Raw genomic sequence first — 23,086 nt, 5'->3', positions numbered from 1 at the left:
CCACTAAGCTGGGGTTGTCAGGACAATGCTGGAAGATAAAACCATGATGATACACTATGGGGAAGCAATTTTTTTAGAAAATTAGAAAATAAATTTTTTGTTTTCTTGAACTTCTTGACTTCCCAAATTTCACTGTTGGTAAACATTCTTTAGGGGCCGACCCTGTGGTCAAGCGGTTAAGTTCGAATGCTCTGCTTTGGCAGCCCAGGGTTTCGCCAGTTTGGATCCTGGGTGCAGACATGGCACCGTTCTTCAGGCCATGCTGAGGCAGCGTCCCACATACCACAACTAGAAGGACACACAGCTAAAATATACAACTGTGTACTGGGGAGCTTTGGGGAGAAAAAGCAAAAAAAAAAAAAAAAGAAGAAGAAGAAGAAGATTGGCAACAGTTGTTAGCTCAGGTGCCAATCTTTAAAAAAAAAGCACATTCTTTGGCTCCCAAATGGGAGACAAAAGCAGATACCATGACACAGTTGGGCTCTCCTCATGGCCCCTTCCTTCATGATTTAACCTAACAAACGTGTATTGGGTCTAGGCACTGTGACAAAAGCTGTATCTAGGCAGATAAGTGAGTTAAACATCCAGCCCCACAGTGGGCTGTGGGATCCTGAGCAAGTCATATTGTCTTCCTATATCCTCATCTATGAAACGAAAGGCTGGTCTTTACATACAGAGGAGTCAAAGTATTACAGAAAACCTGTGTACAACAGTTAGGAGAGTGCCTGGCACTTAATAGGCCTTATTAATTGGTTGCTATTTTTGTTATTAATTCATGATTCTTGTATTCAACACACCTTCAGAGGAGGAGTAGCATAGTATTCATGTTTAAAATCAAGAACATGGAAAAGTGGTTATTTATCTATTCCTTCAACATTCATGTATCCAATATTCATCAAGAACTTACTACACACAAATAAAGAATTATTTGAGTCACTACCCTGGCACTTAAGTAAAGGAGACATGAGATAAAGGAGGCTGACTTTTGACATTTACTCCGAAAATGTGGGAAGGAAGTTCCTAAGGCAACGTCTCTGTCCTGTGAGGGAAGGCCTGAGTGGCCTCAGAGGCTGATTAGGTAGGAATTCTCAAGAAGCAGGGAGTCAGGCTGACTGGACGTTTCTGGGGCGGGCCAACCTGGAAAACACAGGGCTGTTAACCTTGCAAGTGAGGAGATATAGAATAAACAACGATTTTTCTTTTTTCTGGAAGAAGCTGATGAGTTCAGATTTAGACCTATAGCCAGTGAAAAATCTAGACACATCTCACCATAATTTGCCATTGCAAAAATAAATTAAAATAGAATAAATGAATAAAAGTACTTTATGTCTTCATAGGAAGAAGCTAAAATAGATTTATTAATCAACCAATCTAAACATCCAACAGTGAAAGAATGGCTAATAAAATTATGGCATATTTTATACATTAGAATTATGACAGAAAAAAGGTTAATAAAGGTATTGTAATAACATGTAAAATTGTGAGGTATAATAACAAGTCGAAAGAGCACAGTAAGAGGTGGCATATAGAACATAACTTTATTTTTGTGAAAATATAATATGGCGGAAACAACCTGGGAATAACTAAGCCCACAGCTGTTGCTTATGGGTTGTTGGACAATGGATGATGTTTTTCCTACACTTTCATAATTTTTGGTCCTTTGCAAGTTTTCTATAATAAAAATACATTAATTTTCTAGTAAGGCAAAAAGCAGTGAGGATATCTACAACTCTGTGTGGGAAGAGTGTAAAATCGTCTGTGTGATAGTCACGGCAAGAATACACGGGTAGTATCTATGGACACAGACAACTGTTTACTCCTGGAAAATTGATTAATGTACGGGTTCTAAGCGCTCTGTATTTAGCCAGAGAGTACTACAGGCTTTGACTAAATCCCTGTAATGAAATTAATAAAAGGTCGGTTTATTCTATGTTGGCACACCATTTGGCATGTGAAGCCTAGTCCATGCGAAGAGAAGCAGGCCATTTCCTTGTATGGAAGGCCGTGCATGCAGCAAAAAAAAAAAAGAAATTACAAATTTATCCTCCACACTTGCTTGCTATGTGAGCTTAGTAAGTTCTTCTCCCTTTCTGTGTCTCTTTTTCCTTAATGCTAAAATACTTGGATAATAATACTTATAAGAATATTTTGAGGGTTGAACTAAAATACAAGATAAAAACGTCTGGAGTAACGCCTGCTGTTAGTTTCCGCGAATGATAGCCATCGCTATGTTTCTGTATATATGCGATTATGTATCTTCCTGTCTACTTAGTCTATTAGTTTCAGTACGACATACAACATAGAGTATGTGAATTCAGCGTGGGCAGTGATTGTGTTGGCTTCGTTCAACACTGTATTCCCACCACATAGAGAAGTGCCCCACAGAGAAGGCTGTCAGTAAATACTTGTTGAATGAATGAGTGATAGTGAAAAACGCAGTGGAGAATTGGGAATGAAGCAGTGATTAGTCCACAGACAGGTGTTGACCCAAGGTGTCCATCAGAGTGACTCTTTGACCCCTGTGGGGACACTGGGAGGTAGGCTCTCCACCTTTGCAGATGTGCTTGGGCCACTGCCACCGGCCTTCCTGAAAGCAAGAAGGAGGCCACTGTTAAGATGAAGCTGACATGATAAAAAGCAAGAGGAATAGACAGATAGAAACGAGGTCCTTGGTGGCCCTGTGGAGCCACTGGACCAGCCTTCTCCAGAAGCCCTCCCTACCTCTGCCTTTCCAGGTCCCGCTGTTGTTTATAACAGCTGGAGAGGGGGTTTCTGTTATTTCCAACCAAATGCATTCTAGATGAAATCCCTGTTGACTTGTAGTTTTCTCGCCTTTAAAATGGGAAGAAAGATAATTATTCTATCAGAGATTATATGTTCATTTGAATCAATCCACTATTCCCACATGAATGTTGTTTTGACAACCACCCCAAAATTCAGTCATTTAGTGGTAAACCTCTACTCTTGTGACCATCAGTCTGCAGGCCCTTAGCTTCAGATGGCTAAGTGATCTAGGATGGGCTTGGTGGGGAGCAGGCCTGCCCTGGAGTATATGGACAGCAGGCGAACATTTTGTGCAGGGCCCTGACTGGATAAACAACTTGAGTCATCCTAAGTCAGTGTGTCAGGACCATTCTGGCAACACAATCACTCATGATCCCAGAAAAGAAAGCTCGCACTGCCCAGGAGAGCTCCTCTGTGTTCGGGGCCAGTACAGGCTGCGCAGTTCTGCTTCAGAGCACGTTTGTCTGGGTTTGTCTCTACGCTGTGGGATGGAGGCCTGGTACATTGTCTCATTCTGGGCCTGAGCTAAAGAAGCAATGGCTACCTGGGGTCTGCTCTTCTTAGCTATCATCATTAGTATCATCATCAGAGCGCAACCCTCACGCGAAAGCACACAAGTACATTTAGGGCCTCTGAAATCCAATGGGTTAACCCAATCACATTGGAAATTACACTCTGGCCAAAGCAGGAGCGGTTGGGGACCGATCATCTGCTGGATAATGATCTGAATTGTCACATCAGTCAGTCATTCATCCATTTAACAAGCATTTACTGAGTGCTGATTAGGTCCTAGGCCCTATTTAGGGTCTGGGCACACAATGATGAACCAGATGTGGTCCTGGTCTGCAAGTTCAGTCTAGGAGAGGAGACACTCACGTGAGCCCACAATTCAATACAATGAATCAGGTGCTAATAATAATTTACTGAGCATGCAGCATAGCCAGAATCTAAACACTGTGCATGCCCTAACTCACTTAATGCTCTCACCAGCTCTATGAGGCATAAAGGGGTTAAGTAATTTACCCAAGCCTATGCAGCTAGTTTGTAAGCACAGGACTCAATACCACACAACCTGCCTCTAGAATCTTCAAGCACAGCTGCCACAGTGTGTGTACAATTAAAATAGCACCGAGTGAAAATTTGGGTGGGAAGGTGAATTGTCAGCTACATAAAAAAATACCATATAGAAGTCAATCATTATTTTTACTGTCTTTCAAATATTTTTTCAAATAGATTTACAGAATGTCAGAGTTGGATAATGTCTTAAAGAGAATCTGGTCCACTCTTCAAACATTTTTTTTTTTTAAAGATTGGCACCTGAGCTAACAACTTGCCAATCTTTTCTTTTTGCTTTTTCTCCCCAAAGCCCCCAGTAGAGAGTTGTATATTTTTAGTCGTGGGTCCCTCTAGTTGTGACATGTGGGACGCCACCTCAACATCGCCTGATGAGCAGTGCCATGTACGTGCCCAGGATCCGAACTGGCGAAACCCTGGGCCGCCAAAGCAGAGTGTGCGAACGTAACCACTTGGCCATGGGGCCGGCCCCAGCTCTTCAAACATTTTGTGGATTAGGACGTGAGGCTTGGGGATGAGATCCTGCCCTGGTTACACAGCTGGTTAGCAAGTCAGAGAAGAGAACCCAGCGCTCTCATGAGCAAGCCCAGGGCTCTGGTGGCTGTATCAGCTACCTTTCTAGAAGATGGCATGCTACCTGCACTGAGAATTAGGTTGATGCTACGGAAAAGAGATGCAGTCTAACTCCCTGATGATGGGGCCTGGGCTTACAGGACAGATGTCCATTTATCAACCTGTGGCCATTTAAGAACAGTGTTGTTGACATCTGACCACTGGGTCCCTCGGCTTGAGCCCCCTGCCTACCAGCCACATCTCTCTGGTTAGCATCATGGGAGTGGGCTGGAAGGTTAGCAGGTCATGGAAACCGGATCATCTTATCCATTCATTCCACACTAAAAATGGCTTTTTGAGATATTTTTGCAAGCTCAAAAGCTGTTATAGGGCAGTGGTTATCAAGCTTTTTGATTGCAGAATGTTTCTATACTCTTTAAAACTATTAAGGATGCCAAAGAGCTTCTGTTTATGTATGTTAATATTTATTATATTAGAAATTAAAACTGAGGAAGTTAAAATATGGATTAATTCATGCAAATGTGTAACAATAAGCCACTCATTTATTCATATAAATGACATATTTTGATGAAATAACTTTTTAAAATAAAAATGTTTAGTGAGAAGAGAGATATTGTTTTATATTTTTGTAAATCTCTGCAATGTGTGGTTTAATGTACAAATGGCTGCATTCTCTTATCTGCTTTTGCCTTCAATCTGATGCTATGTGCTGCTTAGTCTGCAGTGTACAAAGTAACAGAGTATGAAAAGGTCACTTATGTGGTTTCAGATTCCACACTGCAACAATCATTTGAGAAACTACCGCATGTCAAACTTTAGAGTAGCTTGAAAGGAGATTAATTACCGCTTAAATTATTAATTACCTAAATTAGCCAATTATCTAGAAGTGCAACTAAAATATTCCTTTTTCCAACCCATATCTGTGTGAAACTGCATTTCTTAATACACTTTAAATAAAAGTCAAGCTCATGGTGGCAGATGCAAGTTTTCTAAACTTTAATCTCTGCTTATAAGCTTGAATTTTATTACTGGCAACAAATGACGTCAGTTACGTTCTTCAAAGTGACAGCCTTGCTTAGTTTATTTTTCAGAAAATATCTCTCAAATATTCAAATCTGAAAAGAACATTGTCAATTTTTCTTTCAAGTAAAGAGATCGTTCAATGAAAAGAGCTGCTAGTTTAGCTTGTAACTCAGACAAATGCACAAGTGCTTTTCCTTGAGACGACCATCACTCATCAGTATGAGTGCCTCTCATTTTATCACATAGAATAGTAGGAAGATGTCCACGCAATGACTGGGATTTCATTAAGATTTTTCATTGTTTCCCCAAGGACATTCGCGGGTGAAGCTGGTATTTTTTGTTTGTTTTGTTTTACTGCGAATGTATGATGAGGAAGAATACAATGACTACTATATCAGTTTATTGCTTCCTTGATTCATACTGAGAAACCAGAAGTTTTACTCGCTATTGCCTTTACATTGTCACTGCAAATATTAACCCAGTGAAAATGGCAATAAGAATGAAAATGCTGGGGCCTGCCCAGTGGCCGAGTGGCTAAGTTCATGTGCTCCACTTAGGCGGCCCAGGGTTTCACTGGTTCGTATCCTGCATGCAGACATGGCACCAATCGTCAGGCCACGTGGAGGTGGCGTGCCACATGCTATAACCAGAAGGACTCACAACTAAAACATACAACTATGTACTGGAGGGGTTTAGGGAGAAAAAGCAAAAGGAAAAAAAAAGAAAAGAAGTTTGGCAACAGCTTTTAGCTCACGTGCCAATCTTTAGAGGAAAAAAAAAACAGTGAAAATGCTTTTAACCTTGTTGATCCCCTGGAAAGAACTCAGGGATGGCCAGGAGTATAAAGCCCCCACTTTAAGAACTGGTGGTTCAGAGATAGCTTTGGCGACTGGCAGACAGCAACACGTCACTGACAGGTTGTTCTGATTACTTCTCCTATAATCTTGTCCAGCCCAGAGTCTTTAATTAATTTGAGAGAGAGAGAGGGAGAAAAAGAAAGAGTGAGAAAGGTTGCTTGTGAAAGAAGAAAAACAAAACAAAGCCGAGTAAAACAATAGACTTGAAGCCTTTTCCCATGATATTATTCAAAATTTAAAACAGCAGGAAATGCATCTTCTGATTTATATTGTGCTCTATTCTGTGCATCACACAACAAAGGACAGGAGTGACCGCTAATAAATGGTAGTGGGAAAGGCCTGGGAAAGTGTTTGAAAGATACTTTTAAATATCAAAGATAGATGACCCCAAATTCTTATTTGAATGCAGACACACACATACATATCTCCAATGTAAGACAAATTTCCCGTTTTAGATAGACTTTCCAATTTGGGAATATCTCAAAGGGCATGCTTGATTCAAAAGCAGCCTTTCCTGGGTGACCCTCTGGGTGGTAAACTCCAGGGAATCTAAGAAGAAAGTAACAAAATTTTTCTCAGGACTCTGGGTCAAAAAGTCCTACACTGCCCCCCCCAAAAATAAATACATTAAAAACTCTCATTAAAATACCATTAATTGAGGCTAAAATGGCAATGGCCTAATATCCATCAACATTCTTTAAGGAAATAAAATTTTAAGAGAGTTTCTAGATGTGTCTGTGCCTTGTCTCAAAGGAATGCCCCCCAGCTGCCTCCATCCATTCATTTCATTGTCTAATAACCATTGTCTACTCAGCACTTACTACGGGACATGCTTGGGACTCAGACATCGCTCATGAGTAGGGGGCAGTGCAGTGTGCCCAGGGCTGGGGCCGGGGCAGTGCAGGGTCATGAAGGTGAGGAGAGGCAATGACTGATCCTGTGCAGGAGGGGTGCAGAGTGGCCAGGGAGGGTGTCCCAAAGGAAGTGATGCTGAGCACATCTTGAATGCTTGGGTCTCTGCTTGGATAGGAACCGATGCTCCAGGCAGAAGGAAAGACAAACACAGGGGCCTGGAGCTATGCCCATGAAGGTGTGTTTGGGAAGCAGTGAGAGTCACAAGGTCATTGTCATTTTGCCTCTGCCATCAGTAAGGTTAAAAGAGGCTGTGTGTGTTACAGAGTTTCCCCTGACCTCTGGACAGTTGGACAAGCCACAGGTGATGTCAGAGGTAATCTGTCCCAGCTGTGAATGAGACGTGAAGCTCCAGTGACCTCAAAGAACTCCCAAGGACGACTGGTTATGTCCCTTCCCTGAATCTCTCCTGCCCTGTGCAGAGCAGGGGCTCACCTCGGAGGTGCTCCTTCTGCACACGGAGCCAAATTGTGAATCCTTTGTCACAGGAAGAATTGTGAGGGTGGGGCAAACGCAGATCACGGAGCCCTGTCGTGATTGACCATCTAACGTTTGAAACTCTAATCTTAAATCAATTCACAGAAAAGATTTTCATCAGAGTGTCTTAACCTGAAGTCCACGGATAGCTTTCAGAAAACGTCTGTGAAGACGCTTTAATTTTATGCAGAGTTTTCCACATGCACGGGGGCAGGTTGGGGGCAAAGTCAGGCTTTATTTTTCACATATTTAAAAAGATACCCCTTACCCCCAGGTACTTGAGCTGCTTTGAGCTAGATGTAGGAGATTCAGAAATAAATAAACCTTAGTCTGTAGAACCAGTTTCACCACTTGACAAAACAAAGTCAAAATGTGAAAAGCACATAAACTTAAGTTCATATCCTAGACTGAAGTTAACTCTGTTACTTATTAACTGTGTGACTTCAGCCAATTACTCAACCTCTCTGTTTCCTTCTCTGTAATTACACCTACTCAGATTTTGGTGGGGGGAGAAGGTGTAACGGAGGAGGTTGAGGTCTAAAATAAAATAATATAAACAAATGTCTAGCATATAGTAGGCAATCCAATATCACACTTAATTATTTTTACTGTTATTGAGACTGATATGCAAGGGATGCCCAGGGAACAGAGAGGTTTTCTCAGCGAGTTCTTTTGGTGACAATATTTAGAGAATAAACAGTGTCTGGCTGGAGGCTTCTGTCTCCGTGTTTCTGGCAGTGTTGTTCTTGGCTGTCCCTGGCTGGTGGCTGTCTTTACCTTGAATTGCCCTAAGATTAGGATTTCTTGTAAACAGTGGCTTAATTATACATCTGCATCCTTTCACAATGCTGAGTTGCTCCCCCACAAACAGAGTCGTCCCTCTTGCTCCCGCTCAGAAGAGGGACTGGTAAGAACTGGCCTGATCGCCCTTTTTAAAGGGCGTTACCTCCAGCCCTCCAAGGGCGAGTGCAGAAAAGCTCCCGGATTCCAGGTCACACCACTAGGCACACCCACTTTCTCCCAGGGACCTTGTCGCAGGGACCTGCGTGGGCTCCACGTGGGCTTTTCGGGCAAAATGAGTGGTCAGAAGGAAGTACATCTGAGAAAGAAGCAGATAAGGTCACCAGGAAAAGTTTTACCACCCAACCGATGAGCTAGCCACAAATAAAAGGGAATTCCAGTCTGACTCATCACGGGACCGGGGTAGATTCTTCCACTCATTAACTGCTGTGGCGAAGCTCTGAGCTTAGAGGAGCCCTCTGTGACTAGAGAAATCCCGTTCACCATCAGAGCAAACATCACCTGCTTCCCAAAGTCTTACCTGAATCCCCAGACAGGTAGGTGTTCCTTCCTCTGAGGACTGACATGAGAACACACCCCTGCCGCAGCTGCCGTCCACGACAGCCTATTCGGCTGTTTCTCTTCCATCAGACCCTGATTTCCTTGCGCCCAGGCCCCGTGCCCTACGAATGCCCTATCTTCAGAGCCTAGCATCAATCTGATGGTGACAAGAGGGACAGAAGCAAAGAAGAAGCAAGGAAGGGATGGAGGGGGCAGAGGATGTCTGTCCTGGTTCCGGAGTGAGAAAGACTTGAGTTCCATCCCCGTCTCCACAAGGTACTTCGTGCAAATCCCCATCAAAGCATTGAACTTCTCTGAGGCTCAGCTTCCCGTCTCTGAAAGGGGAGCATGTGACTTGTCCTTCAGGATTGTTTTGGGGGATCAACCAAGATCAACACCTGAAACTGAAAATAAATGAGATTGAGGTAATACTGAGACAGCTTCCAATGAAGAAACAGTGTCCCACCCCCCACCCTCCCGAATTCTATTGTTTCCTAGGCTTTAACCCCAAAATGTTGATTGTGGCAGAATATCTACAGATAGAAGTTTCCATCCATTTGTGTTCAGCATCTATTGGCTTGCTCTGACGCTCCCCCACCCTTACCACGTGTTCTGGCAGAAACCCCAGGATGTCCTCTCATGTGGCTGCACCATCACTGCCTGTGGTCAGGCCCCACCGTCTCTTGATAACTGTTGTATGTTCCCACCTGGGCTCCGGGACTCCAGTCCCTCTGCCCTCCTGGCCACCCTCCACCAAGCTTCCCAAGTGGTCTTCCTAGAACCTGAATGTCACTCTTGTGCTTAGAAACACCCATCAATTCTCCAATGTCATCAGAATTAAACCCAAACTCCCTGACACAGCCCTGCTTGTCTTTCTGGATGTGGCTCCTGTGAGGTGCGACTCTCCAACTTTCTCTCCTCTCACTTCCACAGCAATGCTGGCTCCCTGGAATCCCCAGTCGGCATCCCGTGTCCCTGGCTTGCTGGCATGGCTGTGGATTTTGTTGGGATCCCTTTACTCATCCATCCACCAGGAAGATTCCCACTCTCCTTGCAGACTCACCTCAAAGCGTTCTTTCTCTTGGAAAATTGGTTTCCTCCTAGACAGAATTCACTGCTCTGCGTATGAGATCTGTCACACCTTATGCATATCGCTCTCTTAGCTGCCACCTCCTTGCGTTGTAATGATTTTCTGATGTAGCCCACGCAGTCCTCGAGGACAAGCCCTGGGGCTTATTCTGGGTTGAATTCCCAGTTACATGTTAAGTGTGTGGATGAATAAATGAACTCACCTTGAATGCATCCCTCTTTTCTATAGATCATTGAGGTGTCTGTTCCCCTGAGAGGATTGCTGACTGACCTGTGAATTGGGGCCCGGTAACCCCTTTATTTCCCTGGCCTGGCTCCTCATCTTTCAATTGGTGTGGTCTTGCTCTTTCAGCCCCAAGTGGGAACTCTGTCCGTACTTCCTTTCCAGTTCTATCAGCCTCCCGCCCCTCATTGCTAGAATGCAAGCTTTTCAAGGGCAAGGATGGGGTCTTATCCACCCATGTACCCCCTACCCCAGTGTCCAGCATAGTGTTAGAGCCAGACTGTCATATCCCTCAGACCAGGTGTCTGACCTTCCTTAAAGTGTCTTCAGGGAACCAGAGAGCGGACTAAAAGGAGCCCGGTGTATGAAATGTCCATTTGGCCTGCAGGGCTGGGGTTCCCTTGGCACTCTCCCTTCACCACGTGCCATAAAATGACTCCATCCACATTCAGACTCTGCAGCCTTCTACCCAGCTCCCTGTTCACAACAGGTGGCCCAGTCAGTGCTATTCTCAATTTTCCTGCCTTTCTCTTCTCTTTTATTTTCTCCTTCCTTTTTTTAAAATGCAGCCACTGCAATAAATTAAACTTTCATGGCTCCATTTCCTTCTTTCCCATTGTGGAACCCTGACCTATTTCCTCAAGGAAATACTTTCAAAATCATAATTGAAACACAATATTTCATAGTAGAAACGGCAGGAGGAGAGTAATAGATTTAGTTCCCATTTCTGGTGGCAGACATGTTAATTACATTTTCTATTTCCTCTCATTACCATGAAGCATGTCTCCCAAAGGTCAGGCCAGCCTGCTTCTCTCTCTCCCTGAACCCACCCTCTCTCACACTCACAGCAGCCTGGGGCAAACCAGAGAGCACAAAACTGACTGTGTCACTCTTAGGTTTGAAAACCATCAGAGTTCCACCCCACACAAGTCTGGTTTCCTCGGTAGGGATCATAAGGTCCAAGGTTCCACCGTCCTACCTTAAGGGCTGGCCGTGCTGAGCCAGTGTAGTACCCTGAGTGCCTTCAGCCTCTTCCTGCCCCTGGCTTTCAATAGGCTGTTGCCTTCGCCAGGGACACCTCACCCCTTGAGCGTGTCAGGAAGATCACTACCCATCTATGTTCTCTTCCCCGTGCACCTGCCCTGCGGACAGGGCCAGCTCCCCACCTCATTCTCGCATCAGAAGGCAGAAATCATGGTTTTCTTCTCCAAGTCCCACCAAGCTTAATGCTGCCATTAAGCCCTTATGCCCTACATTATGATTGTCTTTTCCCTTTCCATACTCTTATCTCCTGCCTCCAATGCTCCCAGCAATGAACAGGCAAGCACAGTAAACTGCCAGCAATTTGAGGTCAAGGACTTTGTTCACTTATTTCTCAATTATCGGCATGTAGCTCAGGGCTTGGTTCAGAGTAAGTGTGCATTGAAATATTCAAAAATATGGAGTGGATAAAAATCATCCTTGGGGCTGGCCCTGTGGCCTAGTGGTTAAGTTTGTGCGCTCCACTTCGGTGGCCCAGGACTTCGCTGGTTTGGATCCTGGGCACGGACATGGCACCGTTCATCAGGCCATGCTGAGGCAGCATCCCATAGAGCACAACCAGAGGCACTCACAACTAGAATATGCAACTATGTACCAGGGGGCATTGGGGAGAAGAAGGGAAAAAAAAAGATTGGCAACAGATGTTAGCACAAGTGCTAATCTAAAAAAAAAAAAAAGATCGTAAATATTAAAACAAAAATCATCCTATTTTGTTTAAAACAAAAATAAACAAATGGTGGTATCATGAAGCCATTATTAAGGCTAATTTATTTCAAATGTAAAAGTAGGAAGAATTGATATTTCCAAGAATCGTTGAACTGATTAGGGTAGCAATTATGATTCAAGACCCGAGAAAGAGATACACAGAGCTATGTACAGCCAGACTATTCAGATGGAGACCCTCTCCTGAGCAGGAGGTGGGGGATGATTTCTCAGAGTCCTTTCCTGCTGACTTAAATCTTCCCCACGCTGTAGATCCTAGAGCAGGGGCCACTTCTGCCCTGAAGCAGCACCTTGAAAAGCCCCGTTGAAGCCTGAGACTAAAGACAAATGGAAGAGTGTGTTCCTCCATATGTACTCACCAAAGCGTTAGCCTATATTTTGATCCAAGTAGAAAAATCTTATGAAAACTGACTACAGATACCAAAAAAATGACTACACATAAAGCCCTGCATTGCCCCCTCTGCTTTCCCTTCACGGTTAACCCTCAGAAGCCCACCCAGCACAGGCCGGGAGGCCAACGTGACTTTGGAACCTCAGGCTGATTGGGAAAGACTGTCGTCATTGAACAATAATGCAGGGTACCATGAATAATAATGCAGGGTACCACGAAAGAAATAAAACCCAACAGCCTGTCTTTTCTTGAACTTTGCTATTTTGTTCATCAAGGGTTTGGGGATTAATTTTTATTTTCTAAAATATTGCATTCAAATACTTACTTTGATTTCTTAGTTTTTTTGGTGCATACTTAATTTTGCACCCAAGATGAATGCTTTCGTGGCCTCTACCTCATCCCATGCCTGCCCTTAAACTCCCCCTAATGACCTCAGCCCAGTCCCCCTCCTCCTCTTGCTCATTTTCCTCAAGGAGCATCCAGTCCAATGGGGAAGGCAAGCTTGTTAACAGTTAACTATTTTTTGCAAGGGAGAATGAATGAATGCACCAAAAACCAGGCATTGCTGATGTGCGGATGCGAGCTGGGAAGGGCAGCACCAAGCACAACTGTGTATTTCAGGGAAGAGGGGAGGCAGAATAAGGCATTGGAATTGGGGCTTGAAAGATAAATAGATCTCTAAAAAATCAAGAAGGAGGAAGGGGATTCTAGATGGAGGGAATAGCATGAACAAAAGCTTACAGGTAAGACAGTTCAGGAAGGTTTGTAGGTGAGCAAAGTCTGGAAAGTTTCCGTAATATGGATGTGGAATGTTGTGCCGGACAAGGAGGCTGGGCTTGACTGACAGGCTCCAGAGCTGGCCTGACTCTGTGACACAGAGGATTCCAGGTTTCTAGAATGGACTCAAAGGTCAGAACTGGTTCTATTAGAAGTGGGCCCTCCTCAGGAAAAGAAGGGGCTCCTCACTGTGCATATGCACTGCTGACAAGGTCAGCTCCCCCTCTGCAGGCTCCAAGGGGGGCACTCTCAGCCATGCTGGCTTCATTCTTCTGGAAGCCCAGGGCCATCCACTGTCCAGGTCAGGAGCTGCCTACCGGAGGAAGGAGGGAAAGGTTTTGTTTCTCAGGACGATGCTCACAGAAATGAGGCTGCTGGTAGAACAGACCTTTTGAGAGCTTTTGGGGGAAACCTGGGATGCAATGAGGAACGAGTTGTAACAAGATGAGGACTTCCAGATCCTCAACTCCCTATGCAGTGGCACCTGCAAGACAGGACTCCATGCTCGCACGGCAGAGAGACTGGCTGGGCTCGGTTCTTGGGGGCCTGTGTTCTCACTTGCCCAGTGTCATCCTATCATCAAGGGGTGAGTTTTCTCCTGTTCCCAAGCTGTAATGGACAGCAGGCCCATGGCAATACAGTAAAGTCAGGAGGGGCCTCTTTCTGCTTTGCTGGATGATGTCTGAGAGCACTCCTCTCGGGAGAGTTTGGCAGACATGCCACTTCATTCCACTCTTGGCTTCCTTCCTCTGTCACACAGCAGGTGGCTTTCAGAAAGCACATTCCACCTCTTTTCGCATCTCTGGTGTAAGTCCAGCTGCCTCATCTCTGGTCCTCACTGTTAGTTCTATCGTTAGCTCACTTCCCCCTGGGGCCCAGCATCTCAGACTGCACAGGGGAGGGGACGAAAACAGCTGTTTACCAAGCACTCGCTGGGCTGGGCACAGAGCTGTCCCCTTTCTCCTGTGCATTTTACTGAAATAGCACCAGTACTGAACACTGGAGAGTTTTAGTCCTTTTTTTACAAACAAGGAAGCAGAGGTTTGCAGAGGAAGTAATTTGCCTAAGCCCATCCAGTTAGAACCAGGTTCTCTGGCTCCTAAGCCAACACCTTTTCTTTTTTAAGGCACCATTTTATTCTTGAGGTACCTAGGCCTTTCCTGAAGAGAAAATGAGACAGATAATAAAAAAGGAAAAACTTCTAAAGAAAAGATAAACCACTCGAAGAGTAATTGTGTAAATTCAATCTCGTTTCATTCAGATCACGCTGACGGCGCGCCTCTCACAGTGCTGGCCATGCAGTCCCTGGCCCCCAGCTTTCCATCTGACAAACTCATCCATCAAGGTGCACTCGAAAGCGACCTTTCTGACCTGTTTTCTCTGATCCTGCCCCAAATGGAGGCAGTTAAAGGTGTCCTCCTCTTGGCTCCCAAACCAGGTTGTTCACACTTTGCATTATAGCTCTTAATGTTAATTCAGCTGTGTGCTGTCTACTAAAAATGAGAGAGAGAGAATTAATTTTGTGTATTAACTAGACATGGGACATCCAGATATTGGGTTAACCACTGTTCTGGGTGTGTCTGTGAGCATGTTTCTAGATGAGAGGGGCAGCCGGCCTTGTCAACAATGCATAAACCCAGGAACGAGTGCCCTCTTTTCCTGAGGTGGGCCCTCCTCTATGTGGGTGGGCCTCATCCAATCCATTGAAGGCCTGAATAAAACAAAAAGGTTGGTAAAAAGGACACTCACTCTCGGCCTAGCCAGCTTACAGCTGGGACATAGACCTTCTCCAGCCTCCTGACCTGGACTCTGACGGGAGCTACGTCGTCCGCTGTCCTGCGTCTCCAGCTTGCTGACTTCAGATTTTGGGGCTTGTCAGCTTCCAGAATTGTGTGAGCCAACTCCTTGTAATAAGTCTCTTTTTAATATAAGTGATCTTATATATATCTTGTTGGTTCAGTTTCTCTGGAGAACACTGACTGAAAACAGAGAGAGAAAGAGAGAGAGAAACTCCCCTAGTCCACGCTCAGTGCGTGTATGCCCAGGGTGAGCGTGAGATGGGAAGTGAACAGCTGCAGAGGTCTCCAGGGGTCTGAGCTCTGGGTGCCTCTAGAGTGTGAGCCCCTCACTATGCTCTGAGTCTCTCCAAGCCCATCTTTTTCACATGCACAGGCCCTGGAACCAATGTAATTACTTAATTGAGGGCCCAATCAAAGAAAGCACAACCATGGGTCATTTTGAGTATATCTGCTTTTTGCTTTGTATGCATAATTTTAGAATATGGTCTTCGTATATAATGTGATCTCACTGCGTGTGTGTGTATGCATGTTTGTCTGTAGCAGAGTGTAGTAAGCATGAATGTGACTCATCTGAGTTTTTTTCACTAATAATGAAAACAATATTGGTGCCTCGGTTTCCTGAGAGAGCTGATCTACAATCAGATTATATGAGTAACACTCTTTGAAAATAGCTCAATATTTTTTTTTTGTACCTGAAGGGGACTTATGCCCTGAGACCAGCCCTTCCATCCAAACCAACAGCTCTCTAAGATGCAAAGCATGTAAGCGGGAAGGGTGCTGCCCGCTCTGACATCAGTCTAATCTTTATAGAAGATGGTTACTTCATTTTCCCAATCCCACAGCCATTTTAGAAAACCTTCTAATAATGGATCTGTTGAGAGAGAAAGAGACTTTTTAAGAAATAGATAGGATTTACTTCTCTGTTGTTGAGAGAGAGATCCTGTCACGTTCCAATGAAAGTAGAGAAAATCCGGGTTAGAATCTGAGATACAGAATATCTCCATAGTTACAAAGGGCAAAGTTGGTTAAAGCACAACTTAGACCTGTGTTACTTTTGCAGTGTCAGGGGAGCTCCAAAATAGGTTCTTTTAGAACAAAAAAAAAATGGTAAAAGTTGGGTAAATGAGAAATAGCTCTGCTGCAGAGCAGCATTCAAAAGGAAGTTTCGATGTTTAGATATGTAGCTTATTAGACTTTCAAAGCCCTTTCCCATTCTTACTCTCCTTTAACCTTTAACTGATATTCCAGCCGAAACAAGAGAAAGATGGAGCACAAGTTGTTTTCTGCATTAACTTCACAAACATTTTCTGAGTGCTAATCTCTGTACTTAGACTCGAAGATACAGAAGTAAATGAAAACTATAGTGATCATTGCCCTTGCAAAGTTTGTATTCTAGTGAAGAAGAGATTCTGAACAAGGAATTATAATTGTGGTATCTTTTATAAAAGGAAAAAAGTTGGTGCAGAAGAATATCAGGAGATGGAACAGTGACGGTCATGGATGGAATAACTGAGATGATTTTCTCATACCACCCCAGGGGCTGACACGCGGATGGAACAAACAGCGCAATAGCCAACTGGCTGAGTAAAGTTTCATCCGTAACCAGGCAAGCATCTGATAGTTCCAAACAAAGCCTTGGAAAACCTGGATTAGAAATTGTGGTGCAGACTTCAGGTTCAATTTGGACTTTGGTCTCTGAGTCTAAATTTGTAAACCTGTATACTCAAGGGTGCCCGAAGTCTGGAAAGAAGACGGGGGAGAGAGAGAGAGTCCTGATTCAGATTCATGATTTTACAGTCCGGAAGATGAGAACACACATGCCCCAGGAGGTGCCAGAATGCCAAGCGCGAACTGCTCTTAATAAAGATGCCCTTCCCACCAGTAACACATGACCTAATAAATTCAAGTTCTCACCAATTGGATTAATAAAACCTCTCCCTCTGGGGAAATGGGAGCTGGTAGCATATCTTAAAATATGCTATCCCATGGGAAGAAGGGAAAATTATTTTCCAGAATGCACATTATTAATGAGGAGAAGTGGAAAAGTCTTTACCCTCAACCTCTTACCACTCTGGCTCCCACTCCCCACCATGAGTGAATGGGGGAACATCTATGGATAACCTGGAAACGGAGGCCTGGCTCAGATATGTTGGACTTTGTGAGCTGGGTCAAGGAGCTTGAGTATAAACCATTGGGGATTTCTGAACAACGTAGTTATAGGGTCAGATTTGAATTTCCAAGTCGTCAATCTTGTGGCAAAAATTACTTGTCAGAGGAGCAAGAGGCCAAATTAGGATTCCATCACAAAAATTTAGGGAAGGGATGACAGTATCTTGGTCTGGGATAATGGCGGTGGGGAGAGGAAAAGGGATAGATCTGAGAGGCCCTCCAGAGATGATTGCATGGGAGTGGGAAGGGTCAGAGAGAGGACTCTTGTGGCACTACCATGTTTCTAGCTTGAGCAACTGGGGGAATTGTGCTGAACAATGGCTGAGGAGCTGTTTTGGAGAGCAGGAAATTACAGGATCAGTAGGAGGTACGCTAGGTCTTAATTAACTCTGAGTCACTCAAGTGAAGTTGCCTTAACATTGTTGGATATATGGGTATGGATTTCAGGAGAGAAGACTGGGCTGGAAACTGAGATTTGGGAGATGTCCACATAGACACAGAAAATGCATGCAGGGATGAGTGGCTTCCCAGGAATGGAGACTTTCATTGCTAAATCCATGAACATTTCAGGCAAATCACATGAAGTTGGTCACCCTACTCATAAGCAAATGTTTCAGAAAATGGGATACAAAAGAGACCAGGAGAAAGGGGCTCTGCAACTATTTTCAAAAATGAGTCAGCAAACAAAAAACGGGGCTTTATTTACAGCCAACAAAGTAGTAGCCCCAGTAGAGTGTGATCTTAGAGATTCCTGGCAGCACACTGTCCACGGTCTAATTTGGTGCCTGACTATTGTAATTAGTCTTTCATTGGCTTACATCAGTGAGTCATTACTTCACTCAAAACAATTAGATTTAGAGTCTAGAGAACAGCGCTCAGATCTACCACTTAAACACTTACCTTTCTCCACAATTACAACCTGGCCGTTCCTTATTCATTTCCCCTTCGTAATCCCAACTCTCTGGCCACAAGGAATTATTTTCTACCCCTAGAGAGATCCATTTCCTGTGCATAATTTCCCCTTGGAATGGAAAGGTCTTCCCTGACCCTGAGGCCCAAGTGTTTACATTCCAGCTCAACGTTGCTCCTTTGTAAGGCCTTCCGTGTGCCATCATGTGCTCACCATCTACGCAACGAACATTTATGAGGCTCCCAAGTTTCAGACTCAGTGCAAGTTCTGTAGATAAAGGCATAACTGTGGGACAGCCATTGCCCTTGAAAAGAACCTTCTGGATTTATCCTCTCTTCTGCATGCTCCTAATGCAGGCGCTTGCTACCATTTGGCCTGTATTTTAGTTGCTTTCTTGATCATCTAAACGAAAGAGGTATTTTGGGAAAAACACTGGACTCAGGAGCCCATGAACCTGGTCCCCCCAGCTCTGCTCCCCGCCCTCTTCTAGTTTTGAGCTTCCGTTTTCTCATTCATGAGGTAATCTCATAAAGTTGCAATAAAGATCTAGTGAAATAATTAATATAAAAATGTCTTCTTCACTGCTGGAATGTTTTTCCTCTCTCGCTTGCTGTCAAGGTCAGAGAGCACAAGTCAGCTTTACAGCCACACAGCAAACTCACAGTAGCTGTTTCTCGTGTGGACTGGGACCCTCCATAATGTTACATAAAATCCTTTCAGAGGGGTCGGGGTGGGAAAGAGAGGAGCACGGGGCAGTAAAATGAGGTTCAACCAGGCTTAATGGCAAGCTTTGCTGCTTGCTTTATTTACATGCGGAAAACTTGGGAATTTTCCTCGGATTTCTAAAACAAGGATGAAAGAGAAGGAACGAGAGAAGTCCTCACATGTCTGGCAACTTATGGCTACAGGGGACCCGTTCTTCTATAGAAACTTGGGAGGCCTTTATTTTTCTTTTTAAGCTGGATCTCAGAATGATAGAAATGCGTATTCCCCCAGCTCTGGGGGCACATAAGAGACCCCAGCTCCCTTCCGACGTTCAGGTGTGGAGGCATAGGCCCTGAGAAGGGACCAAAAATTTCAAGCTAGAGAGAATTAAAGGAACAGAAAGACTAGAAAGTGGGGCTCCCAGCTCCTAACCCAGGCCTCTTCACTGCCCCTTCCCAGTGTCCCACTTGTGCCTTCCCCCTCAGGGGAGCCGCCACCCGTAGCTGCCTTGCAGTTACCACTGTCAGTGATTCATCGACTGGCAGCTCTCTTATTTTTCGGTCTGGAGCCACTTTAAATGTGATAAACAAAGTTATTTTTAAAAAATAATGCAAAGTCCAAATAAAAATGTCTCATGTACTGTCAAGATCAATTGGAGTCCTTTTTTGTCTCAGTTGGGAGAAAAGTACTTCACGTCAGAGATAATATGTTAAATTAGTGAAAATGGGTAATTTTAACAATCATTGTCTAAAGCTGAATAGGATGCCAATATTTATTGATGCAGCTTGCTTCTCTGGCAGTGTTTTTGTCCTACTGATGTACTCTTGCAAGTCATCAGGTATTTTTGACTCGTTAAAATAAAAAGAAAAAAAAAGAGAGAGAGAAGGACAATTTAAGACGATGAAAAGATGGTCTCAAGTTGGATATCTGGCAAAAAGGCACAGAAAATGCATGAACCCCCTACTCCTTTGTTTGTTGCTCGGGTTGCTGGTGTAGGTTTGAGGTCTCTGCTGTTACGCAGGAAAGGGTGGGAGCTCCCCTCCACCCTTCCCCTTCCTGCCCCTCCACTGGTTGAACAAGCAAGAGAAGGTCAGGACGACTCATACTGAAAGCCAAGGGGGCCCAGGGCCTTGCAAATCAAGGTCACCTGGCAGGGCTCCTGCTCCCCTGCGCCAGGTAAAACCAACCATGCAAACAGCCAATGCAATAAATAAGAAGACTCAGAGCCACGGAAATCTGGCAGAAGTGCATATCTCAGTCATTAAAAATACACTTTAAATAGAGGAATTGGACAGTATGTGAATTATATCTCAATAAAGCTCTTATAAAAAAATGCAACCCCTCCGCCCCACACACACACATATACAGCTGCCACACCACTTGCCGGGATTCAGCCTCACTACCTGTCAACAGTGTATTGCATTTGTCCAGCTCCTTGCAGTTTACACGGAGCTTTCATCAACCTTATTCAGTGATTCCTCACTTACAAGTTGAACAGGGAAATAGGGATAAAGAGACAGAGGCCTCGTCCCTAGAAGAGAATTGGTTTTTCCAAGGCCACGCAGTGAATGAACGTCAGAGACAGAGGTTGGGGTTTTGACCCCAGTGCTTGTTACACAACGGCACCACCATGGCCTCTGTGGAGGTGAGGGTATGGGGTTTACCAACGTTTGGATTTTCTCAGGGCTACCGTGAACTCTAACGGTAAAGAGGTAGTGCTAGAAAAGAGAGGAAAGTTATCTCTCGGATGGAAATTCTAAATAGATGTTTTTTATTAAGGTCTAGAAATATGCAACACAATTGAAAAAATTCTGAAGTCTCTGTTATGTATCAACTCTATGCAGCCCTCAGTTACTCCATGTGTAAAATTAGGGGGTCTCTGGGGACACTGCACAGGTCTAACATTAGCTGAATCCAAATTTCTTAGAGAATCAAACTTCACAGTGGCGAATTAGAAGATGAGTGTATGTCATTCAAGGCCTCTCCCTGAGAGAAGTGGTAACTGAACTTTAAATAATGGGTGGACTCAAGAAGTTGCCAGAGGTCCTGCTGAGGGTAGACTAATATCTACAAACCTATGAACTCCAAAATTCAAAAGATAGGTTAGCAGACTTAAGTAGACGTAAGAATATTTTGGGAAGGGGCAAATGGGACATAAAGTTGAAGTCAGAAAATTTGGAATTGAAAAGAGCATTTGAGAATTGGCAAATGGTGGAAAGCTTAAAATGAAAGAGGTGGAGCTGGAGATAGAGGAAGTAACTGGTCAGCTCGAAGCCACACAGCAACAAGACAGCACCAGCGCCCTGCACGAGCAGTCAGGGTTCCTGCTGCCTGGCTCAGCTCTCTTGCTACCCTCTGGACTTTATGTCTGAACACAAGAGTTCGGCCCAGAGATTCTTGCTGATTCAGCCTTTCTGCCTCTGCATCTACATGCCACCCATGCCTCCCCCAGCTGCTACTTCCCGCATGAAACATCTGGTTTGAGATTCACCAATGATAGCTCCAAAACCATCAGTCTAAGTCAGTGGGACCCAGAGTTGTCAAAAGAATCACCCAAAAATCCAGGAAAAAAAGGAAATAGATGACTTGGGTTTAAAATATATCCACTGTGTTCTTTAGATGGTGGTTCCATATAATGATCCCTCATGACAGCCATTGTTTGCTTTTTTATTAAACAATCATCCTCCAAATTCTCAGAACCCTCAGTAAGAGCCTCCTATTAAAGCTTGAGGGTTGCTCCGGAAAAAGAACTGCTGTTCTTTCCATTATCAGTGATGTGTTTTTTCCATTCCTGTGAATTAATTATTTTATGAAAGTAGAAGGGATTTAACGTTGAAATCTCTGCCTTCAGCCCTCTGATCCAGGAAACTCAGTTATAAAAGCACTAGGAGGATATACCCACCTGGACATCCTATGGGCACTGTATCCTCGGCGTGGGGTGACCCGAACAATCTCCCCCAAGCTGGCTTCACCCGTGGAGTTCCTATCGGAGGACAGGAATCCCCAGCAGCTCAGTTATGCAATTCAGAAAGACAGGAGGCAGAATGAACACACTGGTGAAGGAACAGACTTTGTAGCTGAAGATCCTGGACTGAAATCCTGGTTCCAACAGTTAATAAAATGGGAAGTTACTTCAACTACATAAATATCAATATTGTCATCTTTATAATTTGAGTACTAATGCCTATTCATTACTTTGTGTTAAAAACTAAGTGAGAAAATATGCTTAAGGAACTCAGCACAGTGCCTGGTACCATTAAGTGCTCAATAAACGCTAGTTATGATTCTTATAGCACTGTTCGTATCTTGCTAGCACAGGACATGGCATTCAATAAGCACGTGATAACTAATTGATCCTGAAAAGAATGAATGTTATTGGAATCCTACTGATACTCCATGAACTTGACAGTCTATGTAAAACTTACTTAACTCTCCCAAAACACTGGTGATAGATATTATTTCTCTTATGTACATGAGGAAAATGAGGCTGAATTGGAACATCCGAGATACCTTTTCTTTTGGATGAAGATTAGCCCTGAACTAACATCTGCTGGCAATCCTCCTCTTTTTCCTGAGGAAGACTGGCCCTGAGCTAACACCTGTGCCCATCTTCCTCTAATTTATATGTGGGATTCCTGCCACAGCATGGCTTGCTAAGCGGGGTGTAGGTCTGCACCCAGGATGCAAACCAGCGAACCCTGGGCTGCTGGAGCAGAACATGCGAACTTAACCACTGCACCACCAAACTGGCCCCTGAGATACATTTTTCTGAATAATACATTTAGTGGCTTTGAACCATGAAGATAAATATATGGGTGTACTCTAATACTAACAGAGAAAAGATGATGGTCACTGTGTATTCTGGATCTGGGAAGATTCAGGAAAGTTGTTGAGATATTCTTTAGCAGTATGGACCAGAGTGAGTGTGTTGTGTGAGGTTGGTGTGCCAGACTCCATTCTAGAGCTTTCTCATGCTTCCCCCATAAGTGCTCAATGCAACTTGGGAGGGGATGCTATTGCTCCCATTTACAAAGAAGGGAATAGAGGTTTGGAGAGTCGGAAACTCGTTTCCATGTTACACTGTTTGTGAATTTGAGAGTCAGGTTTCAAACCCAGGTCTGGGTGACTCCACTGCCCTTATTCTTTTCCACAACACCGCACTGCCTCCCCTGGCTTCCCTGAAATAGAATTAGAAAACTGTGTGACTCATAACCCTCC

At 44.2% G+C, this 23,086-nt stretch overlaps 1 long non-coding RNA gene across 1 annotated transcript; it reads right to left on the bottom strand.

Annotated features, from left to right (window-relative positions):
• Positions 1-1,515: 1,515 nt before the first annotated feature.
• On the bottom strand, positions 1,516-9,643 carry LOC139075645 (uncharacterized). Its single transcript, XR_011526257.1, has 5 exons — positions 9,022-9,643; positions 8,647-8,799; positions 6,255-6,414; positions 2,722-2,832; positions 1,516-2,587 (listed from the first exon to the last, which is right to left on the bottom strand). It is a non-coding gene; the product is annotated as an uncharacterized lncRNA (long non-coding RNA).
• Positions 9,644-23,086: the final 13,443 nt, after the last annotated feature.

This window comes from Equus przewalskii, chromosome 14 (assembly GCF_037783145.1).
Source record: "Equus przewalskii isolate Varuska chromosome 14, EquPr2, whole genome shotgun sequence".
NCBI classification, from domain to species: Eukaryota; Metazoa; Chordata; class Mammalia; order Perissodactyla; family Equidae; genus Equus; species Equus przewalskii.
This window is presented reverse-complemented; position numbering and strand designations above follow the sequence as displayed.